This window comes from Dryobates pubescens, chromosome 4 (assembly GCF_014839835.1).
Source record: "Dryobates pubescens isolate bDryPub1 chromosome 4, bDryPub1.pri, whole genome shotgun sequence".
NCBI lineage: Eukaryota > Metazoa > Chordata > Aves > Piciformes > Picidae > Dryobates > Dryobates pubescens.
In genome coordinates, this window is record NC_071615.1 from 25,646,018 (window position 1) to 25,665,685 (window position 19,668).

A 19,668-nucleotide genomic window follows, 5' to 3' on the forward strand; every position below is an offset into this window, starting at 1 on the left:
CCTTTCATTCGACCAGGTTGCTCAAGATCCTGTCCAACCTGACCTTGAACATTTCCAGGGAGTGGGAATCCAAAGCTCCCTTGGGCAATCTATTCCAGTGTCTCACCACCCTCACTGGAAAGAATTTCTTCCTAATATCCAGTCTTCCTGCATATCCAGTCTATCCTCTTCCAGCTCAAAGCCATTGTCCCTCATTCTATCACTAGAAGTCCCTCCCTAGCTTTCTTGTAGCACCCCCTACTGGAAGGCCACTCAGATCTCCCTGGAGCTTTCTCTTCTCTGTACTGAACAGCCCCAAATGGCCAGTAGGAACAGGCAGGTGCTCATCCCCCTATACTCAGCACTGGGGAGACCACACCTCAAGTATTGTGTTCAGTTCTGGGCCCCCCACTACAGGAAGGACATTTAGGTGCTGGAGGGTGTCCAGAGTAGGACAACAAGATTCATGAAGGGCCTGGAGCACATGGAGTGTCTGAGGGAGCTGGGGTTGCTCAGTCTGGAGAAGAGGAGGCTGAGGGGAGACCTCACCCTCTCTACAACTACCTGAAGGGAGGTTGGAACTAGGAGGGGGGCAGCCTCTTCTCCTTGGTGTCAAGGAACAGGACTAGATGAAATGGTTACAAGCTGCACCAAGGGAGGTTTAGGCTGGATATTAGAAATATTTCTTCAAGCATTGGAATGGTCTGTCCATGGCAGCAGTGTTCAAGTGGCATATGGACCTGGTGCTTAGTGACATGGTTTAGTGTTGACCCTTCAGTCCTGGGTCAAAGATTGGACTGGATGGTCTTTGAGGTCTCTTCCAATCAGCTATATTCTGTGATTCTCTGATATTAAAGCATTGAAATCAGACATAGTCCACTTTGTAGATCTTGGACATTGTATTCTTACCAGAGTCTATGAGAAAGTGATCCAGTGCTACTAACATCCTTAAATATTTTGTTAGCCCTCATCTTTTCATGTTGAAATATAAAAGTGCCATTCACCACAAGTGGAGAGGCTATGGAAATAGACCATGTTTATGTGGTATAGCACTCATCTTCCTTGAGTCATGTGGGGGAAAGCCCTTAGTGCAAGAGCTCCACAGCATTCAATAGGCTTACTTGAAGAGTCTGGCTGAAAACTGCAGTGTTGCGAACTTATTTCTGAAGCTCTGGTTTCCCTTTTGATGAAACGAGATATATTCCAGCCCCAACACAGAATGCTTGTGGAAATAAGTAGCTTTAATCAAAGAACAAAATGTAATAACATTTGCACCTAAAGGAGGAGGGCAGATGTTATGACTTTTAGAGTGTTTTCCATCAAAATTTTGGTCAGCCCTTACTGGCGCTGAACACAGCTAGGTAAAAGATGACTGCAATATATGACTCAATCAGGGAATGCCTGGAGGGGGCTTTGAATCAATACATACCAGGTTCATCTCAGGAAAAGCACAACAAAACAAAAACAGACACACAAAAAAAAACCAGCCCCAAAACAAACAGACAAAAAACAAACCACACCAGGAACATGCAAACATGCTTGCAACTGGCATCAAGAATTGCTTTCCTGACACCGACTTTACTGTCTAAAGCCATAAATTCATGTCTAAGTTACCATGGTTCTAGCTCTTTAAAACAGCTTCTCAAGGATCTGAAAACCCAGCTGTACTTTCAAAAACCAGTAAGGCACAGATGAGCCATTTTGCTTTACCATTAGCCTCCTGTGTTCCAGAGAAATTATTTCCAATTAATAGCCACTGAACAGCTTAACTTTCTTTAATGACTCATTAAGCTATCGCTGCACCTTCATTTCTCTAAAACTAGATTCCTCTAAACTTGCTTATAAAGCTCTTTATCTCTCCACAATTTGGATGCATGTAGAAGGCACAACACCTTCCTCTGCCACCTGATATTATTTTCACAGCTCCATTTTTCACACATCTTAACAGATGTCTTTTTCCTTCTAATTACATTCCTGAGCATCAGCAGAAAAGCTGATTCTCTTTTGATACTCTGGGAAGTAAATAACTGTAGAGTCTGAGATGGAACTGCATGGTGACAAGATAAATGCTGACATATTAATGGAAATTACTGCAGATGTTTTTAGCTGTGCTTCAAGCGAGTTACTGTTAATGACAGCAAAATTAAAAGTTCATTTGACCAAAGTGAAGAACACACACATAGTTCTCCTTTTTCTGCATGGAGATTTGGGCTGCTAGCCTGAATGAAGAGAAACCGAGGTTTCAGACCTGGTTAAACCATGTAGTTGCACAGCATGAAGTGAAGCGGCATCAAGGTCAGCAATGAAATGCCTCAGTCCTCCTCAGCATTCAGTGGCCAGAAAGTTCTCAGAAGAGTTATCACCTAATGCAGTCTTTAAAGGAACAAAATTATTCATGGCTTCTGATCTTTCAATTATAGTGAAAATGAATCTTTCATTGTGTTTTGAGACTGCTGGACACCAGACTTCATAAGCAATCTCTGCTTTCAGAGCACAGCAAATGAGAAGAAATGCCACATCTGAAGATTTTAGAACCATTTTAAGTCCCTCATGCCTCTCATCTTCCCAGATCAATAGTCCAACATAGGTCTAACTTTGCCTTTTTATATGTTTAACAAAAAGAAAAAAGAAAAAAGTTTACTGATTCTTTTACCATCTTTCCTGTAAAAACCATCAGCCATTTTTGGACATTTGGAGGTTGTAGCCAAGCTGGTCTCTTCTCCCAGGCAACCAGCACCAGAACAAGAGGACACAGTCTCAAGCTGCACCAGGGGAAGTTTAGGCTGGATGTTGGGAAGAAGTTCTTCGTAGAAAAAGTGATTGGCCATTGGAATGTGCTGCCCAGGGAGGTGGTGGAGTCACCATCACTGGAGGTGTTTGGAAAGAGACTGGATGGGGCACGTGGTGCTGTGGTTTAGTTGATTAGATGATGTTGGATGGTAGGCTGGACTCATAGGATCACTGAATCAACCTTTGATGATCTCAAAGGTCTTTTCCAACCTGGTTCGGTTCTGATCTATTCTATTCTATTCTATTCTATTCTATTCTATTCTATTCCATTCCATTCCATTCCATTCCATTCCATTCCATTCTATTCTATTCTATTCTATTCTATTCTATTCTATTCTATTCTATTCTATTCCATTCCATTCCATTCCATTCCATTCCATTCCATTCTATTCTATTCTATTCTATTCTATTCTATTCTATTCTATTCTATTCTATTTTTCTCCAAACCCCAGGAGCATCCTGGTGTTCCTAATGCAAGCATTTCTCTCAGCCCCTTATCCTCAGAGCAGGGTGAAGAACAGCAAGGCTTGGTCACACCAGAGGTCTGCACCAACTCCATGTATTGTACCATGACAAAAATAGCTGAAGAAATACAGGGAAACCTTGTGAACTCACTTCCAATACCTGCCACCAAAGCCATTCCAGACTCCAGATTATTTTTTTCAAGGTCCTCCCAAGGCTTCTTCATTCAACATCCTGCAAAGATCCCTTCTATGGATTTCTTAGGGCACTGCTGAGGCCACACCTCAAATACTGGATACAGTTTTGTCCCCCTCTCTAACATCCTGTGATCCTGTGATCCAACAAAAGAAGGACATGGAGTTGCCGGAGCGGGTGCAGAGGTGGCCATGAAGATGAACAGAGGACTGGAGTACCTGCCCTATGGGGATAGGCTGAGAGACTTGGGTCCGTTCAGCCTGGAGAAGGCTCCAGGGAGACCTTATAGTGGCCTTCCAGTATCTGAAAGGTGGCCTACAAAAAAGCTGGGGAAGAAATTTTCACAAGGGATTGTGGTGATAGGATGAGAGGTCAATGGCTTCGAGCTGGCAAAGGGGAGATTTAGACTGGGTATTAGGAAGAAATTCTTTCCTGGGACAAGAGGAGGGGTGGGGAGTGGAGGGGTGTGAGACAGGAACAGGCTGCCCAGGAAGGTTGTGGATGCCCCCTCCCTGAGGGTGTTAAAGGCCAGGTTGGATAAGGCCTTGAGCAACCTGGTCTAGTGGAAGATGTCCCTTCCCATAATAGGGGAGTAGTAACTAGATGACCAAAACCATCTTATGCTTTTATGATTCTAAATGAAAGATGAAGGTCCAGCAGCCATTCTTACTGCTCATTAGGTGGGAACCACAAACCACAAACTGGCAAGCAAAAATGAGCCCTTTCCTGATTTTTGTACCAGATCATGTTCCTTTAGGCTCACACAAGCAAAAGATAATTCATTTGAGTATTTTCTTCCTTCCCCAGGCAAGTAAAATAAAAGTGGATGTACATGTCTGGGTTTTTTTCATGAGTTTTGTTCTTAAACCTGCTTCAAAAGTTTCTATGGATAAGAGTTGCAATACCACAGCTCAGAGCTCAGAGGGAACCAACATTTAGTAGTGTATTATGCCCATGGACAATTACATTGAATCCTAGTTAACTGCCTATTGATGTAATAAGGGAAATCAGGCTGTTTCTAATCATTTCAAGGCATCACAGGTGTCATGGAGATGCTGAACATGACACTGCTGAAGGGATAAAAAGGGAGCTGATTTCTTACATTGCATAGAATCATAGAACCATAGAATGGTTTGGGTTGGAAGAAACCTGAAAGATCATCTCGTTCCAACCCCCCTGACATGGGCAGGGACACCTTCCACTAGACCAGTCTGATCAAGGGCCCATCCAACCTGACCTTGAACACTTCCAGGGAGGGAGCATCCAGAGCTTCCCTGGACAACCTCTTCCAGTGTCTCACCACCCTCACTGGAAAGAATTTTCCCTAATATCCAGGCTAAATCTACCCCCAGTTCCAGTTTGTGCTCATTGCCCCTCGTCCTGTCACTGGGCACCACTAAAAAGAGCCCAGTGCCATTCTTTTGCCCCCTACCCTTTAGCTCTTGCTGCACATTGAGAAGATCCCCTCTTAAGCTGCTATTCACAGAGATGCTCCAGTCCATTCACCATCTTTGTAGCCTGTATTGGACCCTCTCCATCATTCCCTGTCTCTCTTGAACTGAGGAGCCCAGAACTGGGCACAATACTTCAGATCTAGTCTCAGCAGGGTAGAGCAGAAGGGAAAGAGAACCTCCCTCATGCTGATGGCCACACTGTTCTGAATGAACTCCAGGAGACCATTTGCCTTCTTGGTCACAAAGGCACATTGCTGGCTCATGGTGAACTTGTCCTCCAGCACTTCCAGGTCCTTCTTCACAGAGCTGCTTGGTTTTCTGTTCACTGTCTGAAGGACACAGTGCAGCAGTGTCTATCCATCACTCTCTAGATTTATGCTAAACTTTACATTTGTGTGAAAAGCAAGGCAGCAGCTCAAGAAGCCAGCAGTAAATTCTCATCTGGCTTTAGCAGACTAATGTTTTAATTTACAGATTTCAACTATTCTTACTGAAAAGAGTCCTAAATAAATATAAGAAGGGAATCAGTGGCCAAATGTGCTGAATTTTGCATTCATCATAGCTGGATGTGTTAAATTTTTGATGCAGGATATAAATAATTAGTAACATGCACATGCATTTAAAATGTTTCATCTGCTCAGGCATGCATGTATCTGACATGGAAGTGCAGAAGTGCACGATGTGCCTTCTTTGCTGCCTCTTTCCTAGCACTTTATGTGGATAACCAAGGAGCCATGTTCTTCTCCTGTGCCTGCCAAAGAGCCAGGTGTCTCTCATGAATGATCAGAAGACTGGAAGCCTTTCCATGACAAAAGGCTGAGAGATCTTGGTTTGTTCAGCCTTTAGAAAAGAAAAGTTAGGGAAGACCTTGTCACTGTGGACCAGTACATAAAAAGTGGCTAGCAGGAAGATGGAGACTTCCTTTTTTCAGGGAGTGCCATGGAAAAGACAAGGGGTGATGGGGACAAGTTACTCCTAGGGAGATTCCCATCGAACTCCAGAAGAACATTTTTCCCCATGAGAACAATCAGACATTGGAATCATCTCCCAAGGGAAGTAATGGATTCCCTTACACTGGTCAGTTTTAAGACTCAGCTTGACAGGGTGCTGGGCTATCTCATTTCAACTACACAATCATGTAGAAAGGTTGGACCAGATGATTCAGAGAACCTGCCCTGTGAAGAGAGGCTGAGAGAGTTGGGACTGTCAAGCCTGAAAAAGGCTCCAGAGAGACCTTAGAGCAACTCTCCAGTACCTGAAGGGGGCCTAGAAGAAAGCTGGGGAGGGGCTTTTTCAAGGACTTTTAGTGATAGGATGAGAGGGAAGGAATTTAAGCTCCAGGAGGGTAGATTTAGACTGGGTATTAGAAAGAATTTCTTTACAGTAAGTGTGATGAGACACTGAAACAGGTTGTCCAGCGAAATTGTGGAAGCCTCTTCTCTGGTAGTGTTCAAGGTTGGGTTCAATGGGGCCTTGAGCATCCTGGTCTAGTGGAAGCCTCCCTGCCCATGGCAGGGGAGTTGGGACTAGATGATCTTTAAAGTCCCTTCCAAGTCAAACTATTTTATGAACCTAGAATCCTTGGGGTCTCTTCCAACCTGGCATTCCATGAGTCCATGATTCTATAATCATTTTACTGTGTGCTCTTTAATTCCCTCAGCTATAACAGAGAGCTGCTGATGTACACTGACGGCTCGCTGGGACTTGTCTGTAGTAGAACACAACATAATCCATCCATTCACATCTCTATTAATGTCATTCTTGCATAGGCATAACACCATACACTTATTCCCCCAAGCCCTTTATTTGCCTTCTCGCACTCAGTCTTCTAAGCCACTTCTAATCACATCAGGCCTGAATTAGGGAAATATAAAGAAATTACTCTGATGAGAAGAAAAAAAAATGTACGTACACATACATACTTATAAAATTGCAAAGATCACTGCCACAGAGCATGTAGATAAACTCAACACAAACAAGGACTCACACAGAAGAGAACTGTACGCATGAAAATATTAAAGGTATGCAAGAGTAAGCACAAGTGCATGTGCTAAAAAACAGGGAATCTGCAGCATATTTAGTCCAACAATTTTCATATTCAAACAATAGCCAAACTCTAAGAGATCTTTTCACATACAAAGACTGTACTGAGCACTGATGAGGTCACACCTCAAATACTGGGTTCATTTTTGGGCCCCTCATTACAAGGACATTATGGGGCGGCTGGAGTGTGTCCAGAGAAGGGCAACACAGCTGGTGAAGGGTCTGGAGAACAGGGATGGTAAGGAATGGTGGAGGGAACCGGGATCCGTTAGTCTGGAGAAGAGGAGGTTGAGGGGTGGAGGGAACCAGGATCCTTTAGTCTAGACAAGAGGAGGTTGAAGGGAAACCTTCTGGCTCTCTACAATACCCTGAAAAGACGTTGGAGTGAATCAGTCTCTTTTTCCCAGTATCAAGTGATAGAGAGAAAATGATTTGAAATTGTGCCAGGAGAGGTGATGGAGTCACTATCCCTGGAGTATGCAAGAAATATATGGACAGGGCACTTTGTGGCATGTTTTAATGGCCATGGCTGTGTCAGGTTGATGGTTGGACTTGATGATCTCGGAAGTCTTTTCCAACCTATGATTCTGTAAAGGAGTTGCATATTTACCATAAGTTACTATCACTTTGATCTAGACATGATTTTTTTTAAAGATAAACTGGAGCCACCTTGAATAAGTTGATTTTATTTTTTTTAAATGACTGTTTCAGAAATTGCCCTTTAAGAACTCTAATAAACCTAGGTTGAAGAAAAAGACCCCTAACCAGTCTCTGAGCAATGAAATTATTTCATGGTTCTCAAATTACACAGTAAAGTAAGCAAACAGACAAACATAGCCCCCAAAACAACAACCAGCAACTCCCCAGACAAACACAAACAACCAAAACCTCTTCTTTTCCCTCTTGTTTATTTTGTTTTATTTTGTTTGTTCCAGCAAGATGGTGGAGTCACAACACACTCTGAGGAAAAGACAAACTAAGAAATGCTATACAAAGGAGGTGTGATTGACACCAAGAATGCTTGTTTCTTTCCCTTTTCTTTTGCTTGCCTGCAGTTGAAGGAAGTTGTTCTATGCCAGTTAAACTGTTCTAAGGGAACACTTCAGGTTCTGTTAACAGCAGGGGATTTTTATTTATTTATTTATCAGCACTGGTTAGGCCACACCTTGAGTCCTGTGTCCAGTTCTGGGCCACTCAATTTAAGAAGGACATTGAGACTCTTGAACATGTCCAGAGAAGGGCAACAAAGCTGGGGAGGGGTTTGGAGCACAGCCCTATGAGGAGAGGCTGAGGGAGCTGGGGTTGTTTATCCTGGAGAAGAGGAGGCTCAGGGGAGACCTTATTACTCTCTACAACTATCTGAAGGGAGGCTGTAGCCAGGAGAGGGTTGGTCTCTTCTCCCAGGCAACCAGCACCAGAACAAGAGGACACAGTCTCAAGCTGCACCAGGGGATGTTTAGGCTGGATGTTAGGAAGAAGTTCTTCACAGAAAGAGTGATTGGCCATTGGAATGTGCTGCCCAGGGAGGTGGTGGAGTCACCATCACTGGAGGTGTTTAAGAAGGGATTAGATGGGAAGCTTTGTGCCATGGTTCAGTTGGTTAGATGGTGTTGGGTGATAGGTTAGACTCAATTAACCAACCTGGTTAATTCTATTCTATTCTAATCCACAAGTTCCTGAATCTAGTTCCTGTATACCCCTGAGACCAGTGTGGGACTGCTGCCACAGTATCAGTAGTGACAGTGAGTAACTGCCATCAGGGCTTGGGTTTGATACTGTTTTGTATCTGTCTGTTTCCTTATATTGTTCCTATTTCCATCTCAGCTGGTTTAGTTTCTTTCCCAACCCATCAGCCTCTCTCTGCCTGATTCCCTTCCTCTTCCCTTTGGGAAGCAGAAGGGTTTCTAGAGAACCTCTGGCATTTCTTTAGTGGCCAGCCCAGCCCTGACCCTTGACAACAGTAGAAAAAATACTGGATGTTTTATGGTACCTCACTGACACCACTATCTTTCAGATTTTTCCTCCCAAGCCTTTTTAATGGTAACTGCATCCTTTCCCAGGACAACTCTTCTGAAGCACAGAGGAAGTTACACTCTTCCGCCTAATTAGCATTCTTATTACAACACATGCAATTAGACTGAGTTATGTGGCCTGGCATCCTGCCTCCTGATAGCATCAAATGAACTCAAGGAGAGAAAAATGGAGTCATACTGGAAGAAATTAACATAATTCTCCATCTGACAATTTTTTAATCGATTGAAATATATCCTTGAGTGATTACTTGATGCCCCTGGAAAAATACTGACTGCATCTTGAACCCAAGAATGGGCCCAGAAGTTAGGCTTGCGGTGTCTGTTTGCCACCTGCTTTCTCCCACTTTGAAACCAAAGACTTATTTCAGCTCTCTGTCATATGAACAAAGCAAACAATACATAAACTGTGACAATACTGGACGCAGGAAGCTGTGACTCATTGCTTTCTGAAAGCAGCTCTTTAGGTTCTCTGGTTGTCTTTCAGGTCTGTTGAAATACCTAACTCTTGAGGATTTTAACCCTCCCCAGGTTTCCTGTCATAGAATCATAGAATCAATAAGGTTGAAAAAGACCTCAAAGATCATCCAGTCCAACCTATCACCCAATACCTCATGACTACTAAACCGTGGCACCAAGTGCCACGTCCAATCCCTTTTTGAACACCTCCAGGGATGGTGACTCCACCACCTCCCTGGGCAGCACATTCCAACAGCTAACAACTCTCTCTGTGAAGAACTTTCTCCTCACCTCCAGCGAGTCCAGAGAAGAGCAACAAAGTTGGTGAGGGGTTTGGAACATAAGCCCTACGAGGAGAGGCTGAGGGAGCTGGGGTTGCTTAGCCTGGAGAAGAGGAGACTCAGGGGTGGCCTTATTGCTGTCTACAACTACCTGAAGGGAGGTTGTAGACAGACGGATGTTGGTCTCTTCTCCCAGGCAAGCAGTACCAGAACAAGAGGACACAGTCTCAGGCTGCGCCAGGGGAGGTTCAGGCTGGATGTTAGAAAAAAGTTCTATACAGAAAGAGTGATTGCCCATTGGAATGGGCTGCCTGGGGAGGTGGTGGAGTCGCCATCACTGGAGGTTTTTAGGAGAAGACTTGACAGGGTGCTTGGTGCTGTGGGTTAGTTGCTTGGGTGGTGTTGGATTGGTTGATGGGTTGGATGCGATGATCTTGAAGGTCTCTTCCAACCTGGTTTATTCTATGTATTCTATGTATTCTAAACTTCCCCCGGCACAGTTTGAGACTGTGTCCTCTTGTTCTGGTGCTGGTTGCCTGGGAGAAGACCCCCTTCTGTCTACAACCTCCCTTCAGGTAGGTATAGAGAGTAATAAGGTCTCCTCTGAGTCTTCTCTTCTCCAGGCTAAGCAACCCCAGCTCCCTCAGCCTCTCCTTGTAGGGCTTGTGCTTGAGACCTCTCCCCAGCCTCATTGCCCTTCTCTGGACACATTCAAGTGTCTCAATATCCTTCTTAAATTGAGGGGCTCAGAACTGGACACAGTACTCAATGTGTGGCCTAACCAGTGCTGAGTCCAAGGGCAGAATGACCTCCCTTCTCCTGCTGGCCACACTATTTCTGATGCAGGCCAGGATGCCATGGCCTTCTTGGCCACCTGGGCACACTGCTGGCTCATGTTCAGCTGGCTGTCAATCATTACCCCAGGTCCCTTTCTGCCTGGCTGCTCTCCAGCCACTCCAACTCCAGCCTGTAGCACTGCTTGGGGTTGTTGTGGCCAAAGTGCAGCACCTGGCACTTGGACTTGTTAAATGCCATCATGATGGACTCTGCCCATCTGTCCAGCCTGCCAAGGTCCCTCTGGAGAGCCCTTCTACCTTCTAACAGATCAACATCTGCTCCCAGCTTGGTGTCATCTGCAAATTAACTGGTGGTGGACTCAATCCCCTCATCCAGATCATCAGTAAAGATACTGAACAGGATGGGGCCCAGTACTGATCCCTGGGGGACACCACAAGTGACTAGCTGCCAGCTGGATGTGACACCATTCACCACCACTCTCTGGACACAGCCCTCCAGCCAGTTCCTAACCCAGCACAGAGTGCTGCTGTCCAGTGCTGAACGGCCACTCTAAGGTCTTTCCAGAGTCTTCTCTTATCCAGCCTGAGCAGCCCCATCTACCTCAGCCAGTCCCCATAGGTATGATGCTCCAGACCTCTGACCATCTTCATGGTCTCCTCTGGACCTTCTCCAACAGTTCCATGTGTTTGGGGCTCCAGAACTGGATGCAGTGCTCCAGTGGTCTCAATGAGAGCAGAGCACAGGAGAATCACCTCTCTCATCCTGCTGGTCACGCTTCTTTTGACATATTTCCTGATTTCTGCTCATGACCTTATTTTCCTTCCTTTCAAGTCAGCAAAGCTACTCTAGGTAAATCTTCCCCCACGCATACTTCTTCCACACTCTTCACTTTTCTTTCATTTCTAAAGTGCTTAAATTAACAATCCATGACAAAGCAATCCTTTTGCACGGTTAGCTCTGCAGGCATTCCAGACTTGCCAGAACAAACAATGCAACACCCCTGTTGTTTTCCTGTGGTGATGGTGTTAATTCCTCAGCGTTTAGCAGCTCTGGACAACAATGGATACAAAAAGTGGTAGCTCTTTATTCTCTGCAGCCTTTTTGCAACCCAAAACCCAGTTTCCTCATTGTGCCCAAGGGGGTTTTCACAGAGTTTAGGCTGTTCAGTCTGGAGAAGGTTCCAATGTGATCTTATTGTGGCCTTCCAGTATCTGAAGGGGGTCTACAAGAAGGCTGGGGAGGGACTTCTCAGGATCTCAGGTAGTGATAGGACTAGGGGGAATGGAATGAAGCTGGAGGTGGGGAGATTCAGGCTGGACGTGAGGAGGAAGTTCTGCACCATGAGAGTGGTGAAGCCCTGGAATGGGTTGTCCAGGGAGGTGGTTGAGGCCCCATCCATGTAGGTGTTTAAGCCCAGGCTAGATGAGGCTCTGGCCAGCCTGATCTAGTGTGGTGTCCCTGCCCATGGCAGGGCTGTTGGAACTAGATGATCCTTGTGGTCCCTTCCAACCCTGACTGATTCTATGATTATTCTACATTAACTCATAACTCCAAGATTTTTAAAGCCACTCCTTTGCCCCTCTGCCCCCAAACATCACAGAAGCTGGAAAATTGAAACACTGCCCTGATTTTTAGCTGGAAGAGGGTAGATTTAGGCTGGATATTAAAAAGAATTTCTTTGGAGTGAGGGTGGTGAGACACTGAACAGGTTGCCCCAGGAGCAGAGAACGTACAACACTGAGCAGAATCAGCACTGGTCTAACTCATACCAGGAAAGGCAATGAAAACAAGAAGAATGGAATGGAATGGAATGGAATGGAATGAAATGGAATGGAATGGAATGGAATGGAATGGACCAGGTTGGAAGAGACTTTCAAGATCATCGTGTCCAACCCATCATCCAACACTATCTAATCAACTAAACCATGCATCCAAGCACCCCATCAAGTCTATTCCTGAACACCTCCAGTGATGGTGACTCCACCACCTCTCTGGGCAGCACATTCCAATGGCAAATCACTCTTTCTGTGAAGAATTTCTTCCTAACATCCAGCCTAAACCTCCCCTGGTGCAGCTTGAGACTGTGTCCTCTTGTTCTGGTGCTGGTTGCCTGGGAGAAGAGACCAACCCCCACCTGGCTACAACCTCCCTTCAGGTAGTTGTAGAGAGCAATAAGGTCTGTCCTGAGCCTCCTCTTCTCCAGGCTAAGCAAGCCCAGCTCCCTCAGCCTCTCCTCATAGGGCTTGTGCTCCAAACCCCTCCCCATCTTTGTTGCCCTTCTCTGGACACCTTCCAGCAAGTCAACATCTTTCCTAAACTGAGGGGCCCAGAACTGGACACAGGACTCAAGGTGTGGCATAACCAGTGCAGTGTACAGGGAGAGATGGGGAGGGGACCACATTCCTTTTGTGGCTTTAAATTTAAATGTTTAAAAAAAAAACAGTAATCCAAATGGTGTGTTTTATGTCACAATACTGATAAGTAATTGGCAAAGAAAAGATATCTGAAGAAAGCATGTTTTATGTTTCTCACAGTGTGTCCTTTTGCTGTGGAAGAGGGGTGAGTCTTTGGGCATTTCACAGTATTGACATTGCTGCCATGCTCTGTGAACCAGTATGTGTCAAGTAAAGTTCTTTACTGTCACACTGTCATTGTATTTGGTGAGATATCTCAATAGCAGAAAGGACATACTATTTCTTTCCCTTCAGACCTGTCAGGCTTATTAAATCATAGAAACTACAGCAGACAAAGTGATTTCAGATGTTCTCCCAACGCATTTGTTTCTGTGCATTGCATAAGGAGGGAGCTTATTTCTTATTTTAGGAACGGAAAACAGTTTATCACCCAAAACACACCAATTAGGAGAAAAAAATCATGGACATGTATTATATATATTCATTCATTCTGGTGTCTGATACCTCACAGATATTTCATGGTCTCTGCTCTCTCCACTATATGGAAAATATGGGATTTAATTATACCTTTAAGTGAAACATGATTATATAACTTCAATTTTCCACCAGGTACTGAATAGAAACCTTGCATAAGAGACAATCCCAGCCACACTGTGCTCCAAGGTGGAGGGGGATGGGCTTGAGAAACACGGCAGTGATGATTTCCTTGCGTATTTATATAAGGGTTTGTGTTCTACCAAGGAATGACAGCAGTTTAAGGAAATAGGATGGCAGTCATTTTTAGCTCTCAGAATATTAATAGCCTTATTTTCAGTTCATTGTCACTGTCACATTATGTAATTGTGGAGGCAGATTCTACCCCTCACAACCAACAGGCATATGCTGCATTCCCTGGGAAAGTAAATCCCCAGCACATGTGCTGACAGAGCTGGGAATAGCCTGGATTTAAGGAGGGCTTTTAGCTTCCAGCAGGTCAAGAGTAGTGATTCTTCCCTTTTACTCTGCTCTTGTGAGACCCCACCTTGAATACTGCCACCAGTTCTGGCGTCCCCATTGTAAGAATGACACAGAATTGCTGGAGAAGGTCCTGAGAAGGGCCACAAGGATGACCGAAGAGCTGGAGCACCTCTAATATGAGGACAGGCTGAGGGAGCTGGGGTTGCTCAGCCTGGAGAAGAGAAGGCTTTGGCACCTTATATATAGCTGCCTTCCAATACCTGAAAGGAGCCTACAGAAAAGCTGGAGAAGGACTTTTCATAAGGGTGTCTAGCAATGGAACTAGGGGGAAGTGGTTTAAGCTGAGGGAGAATAGGTTTACACTGGATCTTAGGAAGAAGTTCTTCAGTGTGAGGGTGGTGAGACTCTGGAATAGGCTGCCAAAGTGTTTGTGGATGCCCCCTCCCTGCAAGCCAGATTGGATGAGGCTTTGCGTAACCAAAATTAGCTGAGAAGTGTCATTGCCCATGGCAGAGGGTTGGAGTAGATATCTCTGAGCTGCTTTTCAACCTAAACCATTTTGTGATTCTATGTGAACTTCCACTTCACTGAAGAACCTTCTAGGAGTTTTTTCTGTGCTCTGGCACGTGTTTAAACTCTGATCCAAACTGCAGTTAAGCAACAGCATCTGGGGAGCTGGGGGTGTTCAGTCTGAGAAAAGAATGCTAAGGGGAGACCTCATTGTTCTGTACAACTCTCTGAAAGGAGTTTGGATTCAGATGGGGATGGTCTCTTCTCCCTAGTATCAGATGATGGAATGAGAAACCAGGCAACCAGCACCAGAACAAGGGGACACAGTCTCAAGCTGTGCCAGGGGAGGTTTAGACTTGAAGTGAGGAAAAAGTTCTTCACTGAGCAAGTCATTCATCATTGGAATGGGCTGCCCAGGGAGGTGGTGGAGTCACCGTCCCTGGAGGTGTTCAAGGGGAGATTGGACATGGCACTTGGTGCCATGGTCTAGTCGTGAGGTCTGTTGGGACAGGTTGGACTTGATGATCCTTGGGGTCTCTTCCAACCTTAGTTATACTGTGATACTGTAATACTGTGAGATGAAATGGCCTGAAATTGTGCCCAGAAAGGTTTACTTTGGGTATTAGGAAAAATTTCTTTCCTGTAAGAGTGGTCAGGAATTTGAAGAGGCTGCCCAGGGAGGTGGCAGAGTCACTGTCCCTGGAAGTGTTCAAGAAATGTGTGGGCATGGCACTTGGGAACATCGTGACCATGGCACTTTGGAACATGGTAGCCATGGTCTTAGTTTGACAGATGGACTCAATGACCTTAGAGGTCTTTTCCAACAAAACCAATTCTGTGATTCTATGATAGCAGCATTAAGTTGCCCCAGCCAGAGAAGAAATGCTACCAGTGCACCATTATCCATTATCCTTTCAATAATAGCACTTGACATCAAACCAAACCAGGGAACAGCCACTTTGCTAAGCCTGCTCTGCAGTCAACTTTCTAAAGCAGTGCCAAAATAATGCTGCAGAAGACATTAAGTCAAATAAAAATATTACAGTCATCTTTCACAGGCTCTGCTCTGCAGCATTTGCAACTTATTAATCCGAGACTGCAGGAAAATAGTTGAAGACACTTATTCATAAACCAAAGAATAAGAAAACATAACTAATCTGGTTGGTTGGTTGGTTTGTTTTATTGTGGTTTAACTGATTCCTGAAAAGAAACCCCTGATGGGTGGATTTTCTTTTTCTACAGTTTCAGGATAACTCATTGTCCAAGATTTCATAGCCTGCTACAGTTGTGCATTTAATGGGGAAAGAAAGATCTTCACAGACCCCAAAATGAATACAACTTGCAATGTGTGTGACCAAAAAATGTTGTTTATGACTTGAAATAAAGATTATAAGCACAAATCTAGGCTGAGCAGAGAATGGATAGGGAGTAGTGCTGAGGAGAAGGACCTGGCGGTGATGGGCAATGAGAAGCTCAACATGAGCTGTCAATATGCACTCAGAACCAAGAAGCCAACCATGTCCTGGGCTGCATCCCCAGCAGCATGAGCAGCAGGTGGAGGAAACAGATTCTGCCCCTCTGCTCTACTCAGTGATGGGCCCAGCTCTGGATTCTTCAGCACAAGAAGGACATGGAACTATTAGAGCAGGTCCAGATGAGGATCATGAAGATGAACACCTCCCCTATTGAAGCAGGCTGGGAGAGTGGGGGCTGTTCAGCTTGGAGAAGAGAAGGTTCAAGGGAGACCTTAGAGAAGCATTTCAACATCTGAAGTGGACCTACAGGATGGTTTGTGAGGTACTCTGTGGAAAGGCTTGTAGTAATAGGATGAAAGGCAATGGTCTGAAACTAGAGCAGGGTAGATATAGGTTGAACATTAGGAGGAAGTTCTTCACAATGAAGGTGTTAAAATACTGGAACAAGTTGCCCAACTTCTTCCTAACATCCAGCCTAAACCTCCCCTGGTGCAGCTTGAGACTGTGTCCTCTTGTTCTGGTGCTGGTTGCCTGGGAGAAGAGACCAACCCCCACCTGGCTACAACCTCCCTTCAGGTAGTTGTAGAGAGCAATAAGGTCTCCCCTGAGCCTCCTCTTCTCCAGGCTAAACAATCCCAGCTCCCTCAGCCTCTCCTCACAGGGCTTGTGCTCCAAACCCCTCCCCAGCTTTGTTGCTCTTCTCTGGACACCTTCCAGCAAGTCAACATCTTTCCTAAACTGAGGGGCCCAGAACTGGACACAGGACTCAAGGTGTGGCCTAACCAGTGCTGAGTCCAAGAGCAGAATGACTTCCGTGCTCCTGCTGGCCACAAGATGACCTTCAAGGATCCTCTCTAACCTGATGCATTCTATGATTTTATGACCTCCTGTGCAACTACAGAGATTGGCCGATGAAGACACAGTTTACAACTGGGGACTCCAGTTTGTATCAGCTTATCTTTTGTGTTCGCCACAGAAAATCTGAAAGCAACTAATCTCAGTCAAAGAGATTTACATACCCCAAGATTCATCTTCAAAGAAAATAAGCAGTTAATTATTTTTCTGGAAAGCACATCTCTTTGGAGTTCTCCAGTTCTCTTCTACCAAAGGAATTACGCTGAAAAGTATTTGCATACTATCTGCATACCGCACAAAGTTCCTCAACTAGTAGCCTCAGCACTACTAATAAGCACAATCTCAGCAGCTGCCTATACCATATGAATGATTTAAAGGAAAATTACAGGGATAGGTATTTGCCATCTACGCAAATTTACTTAGATTTTCCCTTCATATGAAACAGGCTGATTATAACTTCTGTAAGATTCCTGCTTATTTGCTTGTAGAACCACTTTGGTAACTATTATCTTAGAGGTGGTGGAGTCACCATCACTGGAGATGTTTAAGAAGAGACTGGGTGAGGCACTTGGTGCCATGGTTTACTTCATAGGTAGTGTTGGGTGATGGGTTGGACTTGATGATCTCAAAAGTCTTTTCCAACCTGGTCTATTCTATTCTATTCTACTCTACTCTATTCTATTCTATCCTGAAAGTGCATTCCACTGTAAAGGATCAGAGCTGGATCACCAGTGAATGAGTGGCAGAGGCCCTCTATGAATCCCTCAGCTGCCCGAAGAGAAAGGGAAGAAGGGAGAGACACTGATGGGGTGGGAAAGAAACTAAACCACTTGAGATGGAAATAAGATTAAATGAAATAGACATAACAAAATACAATCCAGTATGGAACTCCACTCCTGGTGTCAATGGTGTCATTGTCACAGCTGATGCTGACTGCAGGCACAGGGGAAGGCCAACACTGGAGTCAGCAACAGACAGGAACCAGATTTAGGAGCTGGATTCTGGAACTGGATTCAGGAATTTGTGAATCAGGATCAAATGCAGAATAGACAGAGTCCTCCTGGCACACCAGCCATTGGAAAAGAGATTTATCCTGAAGATGCTGTCCATGGGATGGAATCCTTTGTTAGCCAGTTCAGGGTCACCTGTCCTACCCCCTCCACTGCACAGCTAAAGCCTCTTACTTCCTGCCCCCCGAGGTGGCACACAAGATGGAGCAGTGCCCTTTGCACTCCAACCTTTGGTGCTGTCTCTATCAGCATTGTCACTGCCATCAGCAGCCACTGTCTGTGCACTGAAAAGCATCACATCAGAGATTAGTGAAGGGCAGCCTTACTTCTAGTCTTTTTCACTGAAATTTGAAAGATGGCCCAAGAAATACATGGAAAATTTCACAGCTTTTATTAAAAAACTTGTTCAGACTTATCTTTCTGATAATTATTCCTACAATACTGTTTCCCAGGGCTCTGTGGCACACAGGGCTCAACAAACCATGTTTCCTTAAGAAACAAAAAAGCTTCCATTCATTGCAGTGAATAGAGGCTGAGAACACAGAGCCGCTAACAAAAGATGTATTGGTACAATGCACTACATGGCACAGCCATATTAATTAGGACTGAAGTGTATTTAGACCATTCAATCAATTACTTTGTAATTAGAATGACTCATTTAACCAGAAGTAAGAATTAAATGCCTGAATTGCTCAATTATGAAACAAAAGGGGAAAGATTAATACATTTATTGCTTACTAAAATTCCAAGGCAAATTTAAACTGTAGGGCTTTTAAGATGTACTTGTGTACATGTAACTGATGCAGTTCAACTACCTAGATTAATTATTTATGTCTACACTTGCAGCCATTCCTCAACCCAATTCCATGCTCAGGCTGCACTTCTGCCCAGGGAATGCAGCAGCTTCATCTGTTGTCTCTTCTTTCTCATGTAATCACCCAGCATTTGTAGATGAGTGCTTCAGAGTCATAGACATCTATATAGACTTTCATTTAATTACAGGAACAGAAAGCATTTACCCACCAACCCCACAATCTTTCAGACCTCATGGGCCTTTGAGATAAGAGAAAGTGAACCCAGCACTCAAGGTGTAGCCTCACCAGTGTTGAATCCAAGGGGACAGTCGATTCCCTGGTCCTGCCACCTCTAATACTATTGCTGATCCAGGCCAGGATGCTGTTTGCCTTCTTGTTCCCCTGGGCACATGCTGGCTCATCTTCAGCCAGCTGTCAACACCCCCAAGTCTTTCTCCACTGGGAAGCTTTCCAGCTGCTCTGCCCCAAGCCTGGAATATTGCATGGGGTTGTTGCGACCCAAGTGCAGGACCCAGTACCTGGCCTTGTCAGATTCATTAAAGCGTCCCCTTAATGTATCTGGCTCCTGCTTCCCTATTCTCTGAAGACAATAAAAACAATTACCTCCTGCAGTGGACCAGAACATTGAAGTGTACCCAAAGGACACCTGGCTCTGACTTCCCTCTTTATCATCTTGGAGCTCTTATGACCTGGTACACTTAGATTCTGGCTCAGAAAGGGGAACAGAAGGACCACAAGATCTAGTAAGTTGTGGACATGCACAACTTACAGAAAAATAGCAGCACCCTCAAGTTCAGGATATGAAAATCAGAATATCTCAACTCCTGAGCTTGCTTAAATTGGAAAAGTACCTGACAAAAGTCAGTTATCTCAGACCCTGTAATTAGTTATGCAAAATGAGACCTTTAGAGGTTTCCTGAACCACAGCAGGCTGTGTCCAACATCTCCTCAGAACTCGGACAGCTCCCAGGACCACCTGCTGGTGAAGTCAACACCAGGCCTGCACAAGACTACCTGAGAAGTGCCTTGTGAGTATTTATTTACTCAAAACTCAGAGAAATTTTGGTTATAGGCCAGGAATTTTACCCACCTCTCTACCTGTTGAGGTGCTTGGGTTTATGCAGTTGCATTTCTGAGCATG